The sequence below is a fragment of the Mus pahari genome, chromosome 10, assembly GCF_900095145.1.
Source record: "Mus pahari chromosome 10, PAHARI_EIJ_v1.1, whole genome shotgun sequence".
NCBI lineage: Eukaryota > Metazoa > Chordata > Mammalia > Rodentia > Muridae > Mus > Mus pahari.
In genome coordinates this window covers 79,992,810-79,998,628 of record NC_034599.1, presented here as the reverse complement: position 1 = coordinate 79,998,628, position 5,819 = coordinate 79,992,810, and positions in this window count along the sequence as shown.

The following is a 5,819-nucleotide window of genomic DNA, read 5'->3' as shown; positions in this document are numbered from 1 at the left end:
GAGAGAGAGAGAGAGAGAGAGAGAGAGAGAGAGAGAGAGATTAAATATAAACAGAAAATTAAGCCTGTCTTTTCTATGCATCTCAAACCTAGTATGTCTGAGAAAGTGAGCATTTGGGGAAATCATTCTGCTGACAGTTTAGTAACAAGCAGTCCTTGTTCACTGCCATGCCACCTCAATACAGACTTACAAATAGGTCTCCAAACCACTGTTCCCCCCCCCCCGAAGGGCTCTCACTGTCCAAGTTATAAAATCCAGATATTTTGCTGAGCCAAAGGAAAGAGGATGTGCAAAAGAACTAGTCAATATCACATGCAAAAAGTCTGACCTTGAGCAATAACTCATCTTTCTGACCTTTAATTTTTCTGCTTCATGAAATGGAGATGATCAAATCTTGGAGAAGTTTGCTGGGAGGACTAAGTAAAATACTGAAGGTAGGGTGGAGACTCACTGCCTCGGAGGTGCCGTAAGGAGCAAGAGCTTCTTAGATCCAGCCCCTCTCATATCTGCACGTGGCTTGTGGGATGCTTGGGAGTAAATTCCAACAGGTTCCTTTATTCCCTTATTAATCACCTCCAATAGACCAGACAAGAATTGTAGCTTCCAGTCATTCAGAAATGAATGAAATAGCAAGCGTTCAAACTGCCCCCCCAGAGCAACTGAGAAAGCAAAGGCTATAGAAGCCCAGTAGCCATTTACTCCGTGTTGCAGTAAATATCCAACCCAGATATGCCCTGGCAATGAAAACACAACTCAGATAATATGAATCCATGCTGTGTGCCTAGATTGGGCAGATCTACCGCTACACTGCCATCTTCCACATCTATGAGACCCCTTAAAACTTGCGGTTTCTCCAGGCCATGTGCTTCTGCCCTGCTTTTCTTCTTCTTCCTCCTCTTCTGTATCCTCCCCCTCTCCCATTTTCTCCTTCTCTCTCCCCACCATCTGATTCACCTTCCCTTTTATCTGCCCAATCATCAGCACTCCTTTATTTTACAAATTAAGGTGGGATGCAGGTTTACAGGAAATCACCTTAATTTGTGCTGACTGAGTGCTGACTCATTACTTGTTCGAAACCCTTTACAGGAATATGGAATTAACATAAATATAATTAACCCCAGGGCTATCCACAACAACTCTGCCCAAAATAAGAGTAAGTGAAAGTAGAAAAAGAAAAAGAAAGGAAGAAAGGACTTATATTGTGCAAAAGAGTACTAGTCACCAGGTAGAGGAAGGAAGGAAGGAAGGAAGGAAGGAAGGAAGGAAGGAAGAAAGGAAGAAAGGAAGGAAGGAAGAAAAGAAAGGAAGGAAGGAAGGAAGGAAGGAAGGAAGGAAGGAAGGAAGGAAGGAAGGAAGGAAGGGAACACAGAAAGACATGTAGAAAAGAATACTAGTCACTGGGTACACAGAAATACAAGATACTCTATAGACCCCCAAAGTGAAAGACCCCCGAAGAGGTGAGACCCTCACTTAAGTCTTGAGATGATGCGACCCCTCCCCCAAGAACTCATAAGAGACCATCCTTGCTGCAATCTCACGAGGTTTATTGACAGGAACCAGCGCCCTGGGGTCGACTTGTATCCCACACAGGGGTAGAGGAGTTTGAGCCCAAGTAGCTGAGAAAGAGGGTATTTAGAGGAAAAAAACACAACCCAAGGGGGTAGGGAGGGCATTATTGGAAAATGCCGAAAATACCAGTGAAAAATCACAAGGGGGCACTAAAAATCACAAGATCGTTCTCAAGATTTTAATCTAACTTTTGTGGTCGGCCAGTTCCTGGAACAGTGTTACTGAACTGACTAACCTACATTCTTGGTGTAGGGGGCCTGAATTTTTTTCCGGTCTTTCATCAGTTGTTCTCAACCTTCCTAATGCTATAGCCCTTTAATGTAATTTCTCATGTTGTGGTGACACCACCACCACCATAAAATTATTTCATTGCTACTTCAGAATTGTAATTTTGCTACACAAATCATTGTGTAGACATCTGATGTGCAGGATATCCGATATGCAGGATATCTGGTATGTGACCCTCCCAAAGGGGTCATGACTCACAGACTGAGAACCACTGCTCCACCGAGCAAGATGAACAAGAAAACCGAAGAGCACACTATACTTTGGAGAACTCTGACAGCGGTGTACGCATGGAGAACGAAAGAGAAAGGTTGGAGTGACCAATGAGCTTCGTCTTCATGGTGTGTGCTCCTGAAAATCCTTCCTTGGAACTTGTCATTTCTTTAAAAACAAGACAAGTGATCGCCCTAGCTCTGTGACACAGTGTGGGCTAGCCAGTGCAACCTGGGATAGCAGAAACTTAATGAGCTCTTCGGTGAAGGAAGACACTGGCAACACGTTAGTGGGGACTTGGTTTCACAGCAAGTTTAGGAAGCTCCGTGGTGCATGTAAAACACCTAGTGCTGTGTGGTGATGAAGTGCTGCAGATCTACCTGGGCGTTTGTTATATGGAGAGAGAAGGCTGACAAGGTTACCGTCTTTGGGGATCTTCTATTTCAATAAGAAATATGGCTGAACACACGCATCTTTGTCAAGTAAAGCCGAGAACAACCCGAGAGCAGTCAGGTAATGATCGGGGAGAGGGGGGATTCAGAGGAGGATGTTACGGGGCTGGCCTGAGGGAAGGAGTTCTTGAGGACTTTGGGGATGATTTTATGGGGTGAGTAACCTGGGAGAAAAAGTGAAGGAGACTCTCAGGAGGTTGCAGAGAATGATTCTGTTAGAAAGCCAACCCTGCTCTGCAGGAGGCAAGCAGAAAATACACCTGGCACCTCATGCTCTGGCAGAACTGCTAAAATCATGATGCAGAGTGAATCATTCTTCCAGTTTGACTCTTTCTCTCTCAAAATTTCACTTTCACCAAATATTTTCCTGGGATTCTATAGGAAAAAAAAAAAACAAAAAACAAAAAAACAAAAAACTTATCGCCAGCTGGAGTCAGTTCAACTGTGGCTCTACTTCTCTTTGTAGTTAGAATGACTAGCTCTTTCTTGAGTTGCCCTGGGTCTCCACAGTGCTAGCACTAGCTGAGCTGGTCATGAGCATGTTAGCAACCATCATCAGAGGATTCACTCTCCACAACATTGGTTTTCATGAGGGTGGTGGTTTGTGTGAGAACGGCCCCCATAAACTCCTATGTTTGAAAATTGGTCCCCAGTTGGTGGGACTGTTAGGGAAAGATTAGGAGAAGGGAGAGTCCTGGAGGAGGGTGATGACACTTCCGAAGATTCCCACTGTTCCCCAGCATTCCCCTCTCAGCCTCCTGCTTAATGTGAGCCCTGGCTGCTCCTGCAGTGATGCCTTTGCACCACTACCATGGACTCTGACCCTCTGAAACCATAAGCCCAATCAAACACTTCTTTTTCCAAGTTGCCCTGACCATGGTGTTTTGTCAGAGCAAAGAGAAGTGGGTAGAATAATGAGCTGAACGGGAATCCATAGCAGAGTTGAAACTGTGTGTGGTTCTGGTGATCCGCCTCCTTCCTGTCACTCGGAACTCCCATAAACTGAGTCACACGGCTCAGTCACATTTTCTGCCCCACACCTAGCTAGCCCTACCATAAAAACACATCATTCACGTCTCATTTCTCAGCAAAATTATGAGACATGTTGAGTGCATTTTCACATTAATAATATTTTAGCTAACAGCACTTTCAAGAATCTACAGACCATTTACCAAGGAAACTAAATTATATTAAATACTTGTGTCAAGATTAATGAGCCGAAGCCTTTCTAAAGTAGTAACCTAATGTTTTACTGTGGGTAAAACCACAATTCCCCAATCTCTGAAATTCAGAATTCTTTATTAGATTCTTTCTTAATTAGTGAGACAAACAAACAAACATTGTGCTCCGTATTTTTCCACCATGTTTTCTCTAAAGCAATTCAAGTGACTATGAAGCCCTTTCCTAATGTAAATGTATCTTTGGAACAGCACAGAATTGTCGCAAATGGGAAGTAAAATTTATGTTCTTGTCATCAAAAATAAGGGTGGAGGTTAATCCATCTTTTGTTTTGGTTTTCTTTCTGCCCCTGTTAATAGGTGCTCTTGGTACCAAGGTATTCCCAGCTGCTGAGAGGCACGCATTCTGTCTGAGTAGCGGGATGACCTTTTCAGAAAGGAGGCAGTGTTTGTAGGCTGAAACACATAGGAAGAGGAGAGAGTTTACTGGGTGACTGCGTGCAGGAGGGAAGCTCATCGATGGTTTAATACCAGTGTTCTTCACATTTCTCCATTGCTCCCTGGCATTACTAGACTGGTCATACTGGCCACTGAAGGAATGGAGATGGTCTTCTTCACTTCTTTGACATCCTAAAATTGTGTGTGTGTGTGTGTGTGTGTGTGTGTGTGTGTGTGTGTGTGTGTACTTCTGGAGAAGTGGTACAGAGAGGAAGCAGTCCATGGCACACCACCTGTGTGGTATAAAGTCCCAGTGATCCTGGGAAATGGAGCGCGCACAGTCAGCCTTCTTCAGGAAGGCAGGTGGCCTGGGTTATCCCTACCCACCATCAAGTTCCAACCATATTATCCTGTGTGACTATAACCAGATGTTCTCAATTCCCCAGGCTCCAAATACAGTTAACCTTTCTTTCCTAAACTGTTCTAAATTCCTTACCTTTCCTTAACTTAAAAAAAGGAATGATGCAGACTCTGTAGTTATCCATATTCTGATTTTTCTTCACAGTTTTGCAGTGCTCCTTTCAAACATCCTTTCTTTCTCTGTGCTTTTTAATCTTATAATGTTGCTTTTTAATAGCAACCCGCCAAAGCTTTCTGTGTGTGACTTAAAAGAAATATTACAAGACAAACCATCTCCTTTAGTCCAAGAGCTTTGGGATTATTTGCATATGTAATCCTTCTCTGTCTTCTGCCAGCACGGCCTTTCAGCTCCAATCCTCCTGATGGAGCAAAGGAATGAGTTATGTGTTACTGATAGAACACTAAGCTCACGATCTTCTGAGGCTCCGGCAGCTCTAATGGGAACCAAAGGAAATTCAAATTATACATTCTCTCATGAATTTATTTCCCTTTCCTGTCTCCCCTTTCCTATATTGTTAACTTTCTTACCTTTTTAAAATTCAATTTCCTATCTGTCGTGTAACAACCCTAAAGCTGCCTTTGAACCATTCTCAGAACCAGTCAGCATTTATTGATAGAGATGTAAAGTATTGATGTGTTGCCTTGTAAGATGGTTAGGCTTATAATTAAAGATTTATTTATATTAATAAACCACCAATTTCAAAGAGATGAACTGGAGTGCCTTACTAGTGATTTGTGTTTATACAGCGCCATCTAGTGACAGATGCATTAAAAAACCCCGTGTCATTGTGTCTGATTTAGAATTTCCAGGTATTAATAAGAAGTCTTTGGAATTCCAAGGATTTTGTCTATTTGACTGGTTTGGTTTGGTTTGGTTTGGTTTGGTTTGGTTTGGTTTGGTTTGGTTTGGTTTGGCTTGGTTTGGTTTGGTTTGTTCATTTGTTTTGGTGGAGATTGGTTTTCACTTTTCTCTCCCATCCTGGAGTTTCTTGTTGTTGATGTCAGGAGTTTGAAAATCTAATTTGTCTTGTGGAGAAAAGGCTACAGTCTATTTTATTATTTAGAGGGATTATTGCATTTAAACTTTGGACTTTTTAATACTCTTTTACCCCTGCCTGCCACAATAAAATAAAAAACATACTCTGCTGAGAGTAGGTGTTATGCCAGGAAGCGTTCGTGAACCCCCAAAAGACCACTGTATTAGTCAGGGTTCTCTAGAGTCACAGAACTTACAGATAGTCTCTATGTAGTAAAGGAATTTATT